Below are 12,527 nucleotides of genomic sequence, written 5' to 3'. Positions count from 1 at the left end.
CATTGACGAGAACTTTTTCACTAATGCGAATAGTGACTAAAAGTTAAAATTAAAAAAAAATGATAAAAAAAGTTTAAGTTTTTTTTTTTTACTTAAGATTTTTTTTTAATTAACCTTTGCCAGTTCGCAAGTTTAAACATAACAGGAAAACCACTTCAAGTAAGTTAGGCCGGTACTTAATCGTATCTGGAGTGGTTCATGTCAATAGTGCAATGGGTGGGGGTCAAACTCAAGACCTTTTAATTACCAGGCAAACTCTGTAACTATGGTGATATTACTATTTGCATGCGTATGCCTTATTTTTTTATGGTCCTTTATGTAAATAATCTTTAAAATCAACATAAATTCAACATAACCTATATTTGTGAAAATATGCTATAGCTCCTATACCCCATGGATTTCAGGCTGGATTTTTTGGCACCATCAAAGGTCTATCATAACGAACCCATTGGTACCCATTTCGTTGCTGTCGATTCTGGGTTTTTTTACTATGAAAATTTGGCCATCTCCTTTGTATGTAGGGGGTAATCTTTGGAACCACTGGTCGGATTTCCAAAAATCTTCCAATGATAGATAGCTACAATGTTTCTGAGTGCCATAGGCTAGTAGTATATACCTAGGTACCTAACTCAAGAACGGCTGAACCGACTTGACTGAAAATTGTTAGGATAGTAGCTTAGAACCTAGAGATTTAAAATGGAAGGAAAGGACTTTTATTTCAGGGTTAGATGACCCATCTATCGAGGAAGGCTTACGCTACATTTTATATTATGTGTGCGTGAAGTAGCTGGAACAGGGAGCTTCTGGTCCCGCTGGCAAGTAATACGTATTAAGTATCTATTTTTTTTAGCATCCAGTTCAAGATTTTGAATGTTAGTTTTTTACAGAATCTACTTGAATATACCGCAGGAGATTAGAAGTGAATAAGTACAAACTTTTTGAACAAAATCTGTCAATAAATTGGGTCTATGCATCTACACTGGAAGCCGACCCCAGCATAGTTGGGAAAAGGCTCGGGAGATGATGATCTACACATTTTAGAAAGAGGTTCTTTCTTTAAAGAGGTGATTCTACGTCGGCGTCGTTATTCCTTTAAAAATCTACACATTTTAATAACTATATTAAAATCTACAAATTATTTTTATAGCCGCGATTTAAAATTTTAATTAGCCATAAATATGAATTAATTACTTTTTAAATCATTAATTGACAGCCCTAAAGTCTAGCTGTCAAAGTGATTGATACGAATGGGCGGGAATTTTGACGTTTGTTTTGGCGCGAACAGATCGAGATGCGAGTATTTAGTACAATCGATGGCTACTTAATTTATTTTTAGGAGTTTTAAAACGTGTGTCACGGTACTGATTTGTTTAGATTGTCGATCTGTTTAAAGTGTTAATTTAATTTGTTCTCTGTTCATGTCATGTGTGCGCCCCTTATACATTACATACTCCTTTATATACCGATGTAGGTACTTGTTTCATTGTTCTATGTTTTCAGTGTTTCGGATGGCACGATAAACTGTAGGTCCCAAGTCCGGATTGTCATTTGAATATCCTTAGCAGTCGTTACGGGTAATCAGAAGCCAGTACGTCTGACAAATAGTCTCACCAAGGGTTTGCCCGGGTAACTGGAGGCCAGATAGGCAGACGCTCCTTGTGGTACACTGGTACACAGCTTCACCCGGTAGGACTGGAAGCCGACCCCAAAATAGTTGGGAAAAGGCTAGGCAGATGATGAAATAAATAACAGCCAAACTTCAAATGGCTAGGTATCCTTAGCAAGTCAAACACAAGTAATAAAACATTGTCGAGTGAACCTCAAACGCTCAACACAGCTGTTAGCCATTTTTAGATTCAAAGACGCGAAAACACTCCATTTCACGACTCATCGCCATTTTAAAACGTTATTCACACTTGCAAGTAAAATGTTGCCACAGCAATAAACTGTGTCCAGCCATGCGTGTTGCCAGACTCGAAAACAAATTGTTTAATTGCCACGTTTAAATATAGAACTGAGGATTTCTAATTAGGGCTGTTGACAAAATGACTTGACGGGCTTTTAATTATGTTCGTTTTTTTGGATGCGTTCCTTGTTATGAAGTTTATTTTTAAGTGTGAGCAGATTCGTAAGTTTTCTTGCGAGTTTTAGATAACAATTTTAATTTAAAATTACTCATGCATTAAATCAGACTCAACAACATAGTTTAAATAACCATTCAACCAACAAGGGCTAGCCGTTTAACAATGCCTTGTTTAGATTTAAGAATAGGTTATAGAAATTAAAGCGCTCAAAATGTTTAACATTACAGTAGACTGAAATATCTAAATACAGCGTTAACCAGGGATAGCTTTCTAGTTAAGTATGATGCCAACACCTGTGCAGTGCAAATGGTAAACGGTGTCCTGTGATACCTATATTTATTATAGTTCAAAGACAACAATTTCTGGCTCTGGGCGGTGAGAACCCAGTTAATTGTTAGTTAAGTATTATTTCCACATGCTGCCTACCCTATCGGTCTTATGGTTGCAAACTGTGTGTGTCTCGTTTTCAATTCGCGGGTCGATGGTTTGATTCCCGGGTTGAAACCGCTCTGAGGTTGTTCGTGGTTGATTTGCTGTCGCGTTTGCACTTTTGTAGCATTTCAGATTTTAGCACTTCTCTATCTATTTTAATGTATTCAGAAGTAGAGCATTCATTTAATGATTAAATTACAGAGACAAGAGACACTCCCTTAAAGTGCATAGATTCAGAGCATTTTTATTTTAAAATGTTATTCAGTAGTTTTAACTTAAAATAATAACCTATCTATTACTATAATATCACCCTTCACAACCCACCCTTGCATTTAAATATTACACTTATTGTTTAATAAGCCCCGCTGTAATGATCGATTGAATATAAACTGGGAGTACAAAGGGAGAAGCCAACTATTGTCGACCCTTTTAATTTGTAATGTTAGTTGTCATTTTGTGACACAATTGATTATATTTTTAGTTTGAAAATTGAAAAGTATTTTTTGTTTTGATCTGATGAATTAAATGCGAGGACATGAGAGGCGAGCAGGCTATCATCTGTCTAACCTTTTCTCAACAATTTTGGAGTCGGATTCCAATCTAATCAAATGCAGCTCAGTGCCAGAGTTTTTAATGAAGAGACTGCCCGAATACCCCTTGGTACTGGTTTCAGACTTACTGGCTTCTGACTACCCGTAAAGACTGCCAAAGATGCTCTAAGGTCAGCCGAGATCCACCAGTTTCAGAACTATTTTCAGATATATCGTTTTAAATAAATAAATATAGGCATATTTAAATATTACAAATAGCGTGACAGGCATTGTCGTGACAATAAATCGATGCTCAAGCGCAGGTCACACCCTAACATTATCAAATTATATATTGATTACACAAATGAGCGCTTAGAGTTGTGAAGTTCTAGATTTGGCAACGAAATTATATTAAATATTTTTTTTGGTGGGATAAAAATATTTTTTAAATAATAATACCTTCTTCAAATGTGAATTTGCCAAATATTTTCATTACAGGCAGTTATCGTCAAGTCATCAAAAATAAGTAACTAACTTTGGCAATATAAACTGAGAACTATGGATAGTTTCGGTGTATGGAAAGTCGTGGTGGCCTAGTGGGCAAAGAACCAACCTCTCGCTCGAGTATGAGGGCGCAGGTTCGATTCCAGGTGAGGCAAGTACCAATGCAACTTTTCTAAGTTTGTACTTTCTAAGGGGTGCTAATTAAACAGGCTTCTTTTTAATATCATTATTCGCCCCCAAAAATGTATGTTGCCTTCTAAATTACTAAGTCAGCCACAATTAATAAAGCGTCGAGCATCTAAATAATACTATCTTAGCCACGAGTTATCTTCCACTCTAAATACAACTCAGCAAGATGGTTATTTTTTTGCATCTAAATTTGTAGCATACATTCTAACAGTAAACTTCTTAAATACTATTAAATGACATCATAAAAATATTTATTTAGCTTCTAATTTTTTAACTCGTACCTACTGAGTTTTTTGTTTAAAATATAACACATCCCATATTAATTAACCCAGCTAGGAAGTAAGCTTGCAACATGCAGCAAGCATGACTTCTGTCACGGCTCCGACGCTGCGGGGCTCCGGCGGTCCCATGCGAGCTTATCGTCGCAGATGGTTTCACGCTCACCATCACAGCTTCGGCTTGCTGGCCGGCTCGCCCCTCCGCGCCTACGCGGTTTTGAATTGCACTCTAGGGGTAGGGCAGACAAGACTACGTGGAGTCGGTTTTGCAGCGATTCGTTTTCGTCACTAACTTCAATTTTTAATACAATGTTTTTTAATTGAAGGTTATAAATGGCAATATGCTAAACAGAATGAATCCAAATTAAATTCTACCATCAAAAGAAAAACGAGCCAAGAAAAACTTTGATCTCGTTTTTCTTGGCTCGTTTTTGGAAAAATGAGGCCGAGTTAGTACCTTAGATGACAATGTATAAATAAAAAGGACAAGTTACAATAATTGATGATCTTTTATTGAAGCTCTCTAGTAGTTGGCGTTGTAAAAAAGACGAATTAGTTTATTAGAGGCTATGTCATTTCCCCGTTGCTTAGTTATAAAATTAGAAGTTTAATCATGTGTCCAATAAATAATTTTGTGGCTACGCTTATTATTTCCCCTTTCTAAGTATATTAGACACCAATGACTGTGTTTCGGATGGCACGTTAAACTGTAGGTCCCTGCTGTCATTGAACATCCTTGGCAGTCGTTACGGGTAGTCAGAAGCCAGTAAGTCTGACACCAGTCTAACCAAAGGGTATCGGGTTGGCCGGGTAACTGGGTTGAGGAGGTCAGATAGGCAGTCGCTTCTTGTAAAGCACTGGTACTCAGCTGAATCCGGTTAGACTGGAAGCCGACCCCAACATAGTTTGGGTAAAAGGCTCGGAGGAAGGAACTATGGATAGTTTGTACCCTAAAGGCTCCGAAACTACCGAACCGATTAAAAAAAATATTTCAATGTCGAAAAGCTACGCTCTTCGCGAGTAACATAAGCTGTAGGTATTTATTTTATCCTGGTATGGAAAGAAGTTCACTGCTGTAATGGGACGTTGGACATTGTTTATTTAATACCGCTTCTATCATATTCTAAAGTCTACATAACAAAACAAACAATTTGAAGCAATACCCCATCGTTTGCGGCACAAATAACACATATTGAGCTGTGAGCAGTAGCTAGCCTTCAATTACGCCTTCTAAGTACCTGCCTGTGTGCTCGACAATATAATAATTTGGTTACACATCGGTCTACTAGTGACTAACAAGCATGAATACACTGCGAGTTTGATTCCCAAGTCATCGGGCCGAAATTACTTTGTGGGTTTTATTTTAGGTAACATTAAAAGTTTTTAGACTTTCACGATTTGTAGACGTTTCTAAATCGGGATAATCATATTATTATAAAGGTACCATGAAGGATGTCCCGATGATCCGTACTAATATTATAAATGGGAAAGTAACTCTGTCTGTCTGTCTGTTACGCTTTCACGTCTAAACCACTGAACTGATTTTAATAAAATTTGGTACAGAGATAGAGTTGACCTTGATAAAGAACATAGGATAGTGTTTATCCCGGACTTTTGAAGAATTCTCTTTGAAACGCGATATAACCGAACACTACGCGGGCGAACCCGCGGACGGAAGCTACTATTATTATAAAGGAAAATTACGAGGGAAGTCCGACGGTTATAGATACGGAATTAGAAGTATAATTGAGGTATCGTTCACAAAGCAGCCCGGAGCCTGGAAATTAGTGATTGATGCACACCCGTGCATCGGAGAGCACACGAATGTCGGTCTTGCTTCAACTTGCTTGTGATCTCTCTCCGGTGGAGGGTGGTGTCAGACTGTCGTCCCATTGCGCTATGAGAGTAAAGGAATAGTGAGTGCACTTCTGTCTGCGAATGATGTGATGTCTAGCTAGCTGCTCTCCTTAGTAAAACACTGATTCTCAGCTGCATCCATTTACCTATACTGGAAGCCGAATATAGTTGAGAGAAGTCTATGATGAAATATAACTCAAAAACATAAATAAGTATGTTACAAAAAAACTTATTCGAACATGTTCAATAATAACAAATCAATATTAATTCGATAATGAGCTACAATTTGTACGATCGGTAAGTGGTAGGTACGTACACCCCACAGTTGCGAGGTAGCCATTAGATAGGTACTTGAATTGTAGGTTTCATAATGTTTGCTTTTTCAATGACCCATGTTTGCTTTAGATATTTTTAGTTTTATTGTTTCATTTGGTAGAAAGAAATCATAGATAGCCAGGGTAAAGACAGAAAACCCAAACGAAATATTTGTAAAATATTTAAGTATATAGAAATATAAATTTTCCTTACGTCTTGTTTGTTCCGCAATTTTTCTGGTTTTCGAGTTAACTTTAATCTGCCTTTTTATTAAATTACTCCTTTCAACCCTTTATAAGCATTTACAACAGGATATCTACGCATAGACCTTTTACATATGCGGTTTGTTTTGATCTCGTATTCTTATTAAGCTTAAGCGCTGTACAAAAAATATGTAGTTTTACAAAAGATTTGTGTATTTACGAACATTGGGCATTAAATTCCACACTTGACAACTTTAAATTACCGTAAAACTAAGTCGTCCGCATCGCCAATAATTTGTTAACACATCTTCAAAGTTTTAGAACATCTAACTAACTGGATGCGCCATATTTTTTTCTAAAGAGGTAACATTTTTTGTCTATTTGAGGACTCTTAAACTACTGATCTCATTCGAAAAATTCTTTCACTGTTATGAAGCTAGACTATCTCCGGGTACCTATATATTTTCTCTGAGTTACCTACATATTATACCTAGGCTTTATTTTGTCCGGGTATGGAAAAAAGTTCCCTCGGGATGCGGGTGAAACTGTTTAGAACAGCTACTCCAATGTACAATATTTGTATTATTGTAGCTTGTCTAAGCTATTTGCATACACAAATAGTGAAATGTGGAGAAAAATGTGGTAATGAGGCTCACCATTTTAGATAGCTCTACAAGCATGCGTACCAGCTTTTACTTACGTATGTAATTTTTTTATGTATTTTTATGAAAATGGATGAGTGAGTCATCATTGCCTCTCTCGCCGCAGACATCCTCGCATAGACATTCGTGGCAGCTCCAGTGGTTCAAACGCTCTAAGTAACCACATCTCCAAAAAAATATTTCAATTATTTATTTTCTTTTGGTTGACAAGATGGCGACGCGTCGTTCCGTTCTGCGCGATATATCTTGACATTATTAATTATCCCATTAGGAAATATGGCCGGTTTTGTAAGAGCTTTGCTTTGTATTGTTGAATATTATTTATAGGAGACCACCCTTAATGGTGGCTCTATTTGGGGATAATTGAGGGATGAATTTGAGTTGCATTAATTTTTTGTGCATCATATATGATTTGGAACGTTTCTGTAGATAACTTTTCAAATCTAGGAAAATACATAATTCAAGACTGATTGGTTTTATATTTCATAAAAGCTTTCGTATTTATAATTTTGGCATTGATGACCTGTGTTTAACAAATATGAAAGCTAGAAATAAAATATAAATTCATCTAATTTGGCTTGAAACAAAAAAAAACTTAATGTGGAATCTGTTAGATCTGTTATCCGGCATTAGCCATCAAGGACGTAGGTCTCGAAGATATCTAAGTCCAAGAACTAGAAAAACCAACTACTTATAACTTATCAGAACTTTCCAAAAACATAAAATATAAAAAAAAATGAATTTAAAGAATTATAACCAAAACCTAATCGGATAAAGTTGGCAAACCACTTGAATATTGTCAACAGTTCAGATCAAAGCGAAACCGAGGGTAGTTCAAACAACGCTGGTCGATTTTAATGGCTCGTGTCATTTTGCGAGCGCACGTTAAGTAAAACGGAACGCGGCCGGAAGCCACGCCCCTTCCGCCGAGCTGTCATCGTGACAGCGCGCCAAATTACATGCCACAGATTATGCTGTGGTTTCGAGATGGATGTAAAGAGGTTTGGGATTCTTGTACCTATATCCTAAGTCCTAATGTGATATTGTGGTCCTAATTTAAATTTTCTGTTAATTAATTCCGGTAAACTAGGTTACATGATTATGAAAGCGATCATGCCATGTATTGTATAGGTAGGTATGTACTTCATTTTGTACCTGACAGACTTTTCAAGAACATATCTATCTATATATATATAAATGAAACCCGGTTTCTGTTGTCACGACTAACATGAAAACGGCTTGAAAAATTAGAGGGGAGTAACTTAGCCCGGGAGAAGGTTTTAGGATAGTTTTTGTCACCATCCGGCTACGGGACGCGGGTGAAACCGGGGGGGGAAAGCTAGTATCAGATAAAATAATAAAAAAATAAACGGGGAACTTAAATAAAATGAAGACTACAAAGTGCATATCTTAAATTCGTGTTAACTAATGTCATGGATCAAGACCAACAGCTTAGCAATTGTAATCATTGGACCTTAGGCAAACATTCTTACCTTAGCTCCTTACTTTTAGAAAGGATGACCAAAATCGTGGACATTTGTTACCAACTGTCATATTAATGGTTAAAACATTTTCCTGTATGGTCATCTTTTCTATTTGTAAACTATTAGCGAATAAATATATTGCTCCATAAAGTTTTGCTAATGTCCTCTGTAAGGGTAATGTCACACTAGGCCTGTGTAGTTTCCAAAAATATCAAGCGATTTTATTAGTCACGAATTGCTATTTGAAACAGAATATAATATAATAAGTATATAATCAGTCACAGTTTCAATGAATAACACAACAACTTCCAAGGTTGGAAATAAACGGTTAGAAAACCTCTAAAAAGTATGTACTAGCTTTCGGGATACGCCTCCGGTGTCATCCCATCCCTTGGATACAACACCGCGCATCCGGATCAGGAGTACCAAAAGCTTTGTTACAGTTATGTTTCATTAAAATCTGTTCAGCAGGTTTTGCTTTAAAAACATGGATATCCAAACTCGTATGATACAAATCTGATGAGATATTTATATTCATGTATGTAATAACATTGACATTTGACTATGAAATAAGCAAAAGAACACCTTCATTTTGTTTCTTACACAACATGAAGAAAATGCTCCTTGTGTGACACTACCTTAACACAAGTTCCCCCAACATTTCCCCCACGGTTCCCCGATACACAAGTATTGTGGTAGCGGGGACTCGCACTAAGTGGCGAGACGGCCATGTATAAATCAATAAACTGTTATGATCTGTTTATACTTCTGCTAGCTTTCATTTGTTGAACATAGCTGTATTTTTCGTACCTAGTCCTTGTTATCTGGGGCACGATTCTCCTAAGTTAATAATGTCAAAATCGAATAGAAATCGAATCGTAATATGATCGCAATAGCAGTTTTAACCATATCGGGCATTCTGCTACTAATAAAAGACCAATCGTATTCGATTGACATTTGATTGGTGTGCGATTGGTCTGCTATTTTGGTGATTTTGGTCTATACGGTAGTTTGCTGTACAATCATTTTTCAATCGCAAATCATTTGCAGACAAAATGATTCATTATTGAATGACAGAAAAGGATAAAAACGTTATTTCAAAGAAAAAATAGCGGAATGCCACATACGCTTCAATCGTAATCGAGTCGGGATTGGATCTCAGTCGAATCGAGTCGAACGTGAATCGTATGTCGCTTAAGTAAAATTAGGAGAATCGGGCCCCTGTAGTAGAATAATAAGGAGGAATCATTTTTTGTCTGTTTGTACGTACTAGATACTGTACGAAACTACTTTGTGAAGCTAAGAGAAGTTAAGCTGCAAACACGCAGTCAATAAATAGGATAGGTGATCATGTCATACGACGTACTTACGGGCGAATTTCATACAATCTAAGTATAATGAAGACGAAACATTTTTTGTCTGTTTGTTGGAAAAAATATTCCTCAGTTAGAAAGCTACACTCTTCCCGAGTCCCGAGTAACATAGGCTATATACAGGCAGTAGTTCTCACGGGACGCGAGTGAATAGGCGGGAAAACGGCTGGGTAATAATAAATAATTAGACAAGTGCCAATAATGATTGTTTAACGGTGAAGGAAAACATCTCGAGGAAATCGAGACTATAAAGTCTGAAATCACTCGCATCTCAAGTGGTGATCCTTCTCCATGTGAAATGAGGCTGCAGCCCAGCTGTGGGACGATAAAAGGGCTGATAATGAGACCTGTGTAGTCGTTCAATGAAATTGCTTTATAATTAAACAATAATAATTAGGTAAATAACGAGCGGTTACTATAAATACATATAAGTAGGTAAGTATCATGTGTATAATTAAAACGATTTAATGAGCTCTCATTAGCAGAGCTGTTGATGTATTTCTACTTGATTGGTTTATTTTTAGCTTACAAAATTTTTAAATTATCCATGAGGTCCCATTAAAAATTGTTTTTTTTTTAATCTTTTCACAAATACCGGCACTAAAACGACTGAACCCATTTAAATATAGGAGAAAATAGACATGAAAGTTATCAAGTTTCACTAGGCTAGGCTACTTTTATCCGGATGCGAGAAGTAAGTATTTCGGCCGATATCTAGTTACTTAGTTATCTATGAAGAGGATCTACTACTTATGGATTTATCAAATTCCTGTGTGGTTAAAGAACTCGATTTGAACCCTTCCCGTTAATCCTGACTAGGTACCCCTCCGAGAATAAGTTTCGTCACAAACTGTGACTTTCCTAAGCAACTGTCAAAAATGTCAAAAGACTGCCATTTTCGGGAAAACGAGCGCGCCGAATCGCATAACTTTACAAAAGTTATTTTGCTGTGAATAAAATAATTTTCAGACAATTGTGAACTCTATTTCAAAGCAATAAAATATAAACAACATTCGTAAATCAAAATTCTTATATTGGCAATTCCCGATTTTATGTCTACTAATTTTCATTCTAGATTACATCTTATTACTATATTAATAAGGTTCAAATTCTATTTCCCAATGCGCAAAATTTATTATTTATTTTTCCATTTCTCGATTAAATTACAGCTTATATTTGCGCGTGGTATAAGCCTTATTTACTGCGCATTAAAGTTGATATTCCCTTAGCACGAGTGTAGATGAAAGGTGGTGGATATGTGACATTAGTAATGGTTTTTAAGAGCACTCAAATAGTGATGGGAAATGACGTTCGGATACGCGGAACAAATGTCATAATATGATTTTGTAGAAATATCCGCGGGGATTTCAAAAGTGTTTGTTGTAGCCATTTGCAATTCATATTTTGTATAATGCTTTGAATATTTTATTGGTGTCAGTGATTTTTGGGGTGAGTTTGATGTGTGATCTTTGTTTTTGGTATTTCGATCGATAAAACAATGTAAATATTGCAAGAGCCGATGCTTGGTAAAAAGTTTTAAGCCTAGTTGGAAGTAAATAGTACCTGAGTATTTAGCTCACTGACAATTGTCAAAGGTACCTAGGTAAGTGCTTAAAATCCTGAAAGTCCAAGTTTAGAGGTATGGGTATCGTGCAGGCTAGCTACCTAAGTAAGTTTTTGAGCTCTATGTAATTATGTAAAAATAGGTACTTAGATAGTAGAAGTTCACCACTAGGCTAATGTCGCTAGAAACGTACCTAAGTTGTTGCTGTAACATAGTTGAAAAAAAACTAATATTGAAAGTGGAGTTACTTTTTTATACAAATACATATTAATCCACATAGTGCATTAGTGGTAGGCACATTGCTCTAGTGTACAGGTACCTTAAGGCACATGAGTTTTAAGATATACGAACAGGTCCTAAAAGTCCATTTCGTAACAAATTCTGATGTAACTCTTAAACGCAATAAAAATCCATTGGAACATGTAGAATATTAAGTTATTCTGATGATATGAGGTGTGTGATTGCGATGTAGGTACCTACATATAAGCTCAATTCTGAAACCGAAGCTGTTACCAACAGTAACCACTGGACTAAAGATCCAGACTCCAGAGCTAAGTATATAAATATTCCCACATCCAATAAAAAAGTAAACTAAATCACCATAATAAAATTATTTACCCCACAACAACAAAATGCTAAACAAATTAAATAAACCGAAAACTCTAACGAGATTAAATATTAACGTTTCAAGCGTCAAACGGCTCGCGTCATTAACACACAGATAATGAATGGAACTGAACGCAAAATTACACGGAAAAAAAAACAAATTTCAAACTTCGAACCCTATTAAACGACCAATCATGGCGCCTGGATTTGATTGCGGGGCGTGACCGTGCTCATTACTTATAAGACGAAGCTAGAGAAATACTGTTATCTCTGTCTTTTTTATGTGTGGTAAAAAGAGATGGGTAGACTTGTCGAGTAATTTGGGTGACTGTACAGCGTGTTTTATTATTTAATTTTATAGCCATATTAAGTTTGTTATGAATTTTATTATATTATGGTGGATTTATGTGTGGGGCGCGGTAATGGCGGGAGTTTGTCTCGTGTTA

Source organism: Helicoverpa zea, chromosome 27 (genome assembly GCF_022581195.2).
Source record: "Helicoverpa zea isolate HzStark_Cry1AcR chromosome 27, ilHelZeax1.1, whole genome shotgun sequence".
Taxonomy (NCBI): domain Eukaryota; kingdom Metazoa; phylum Arthropoda; class Insecta; order Lepidoptera; family Noctuidae; genus Helicoverpa; species Helicoverpa zea.
This window is presented reverse-complemented; position numbering follows the sequence as displayed.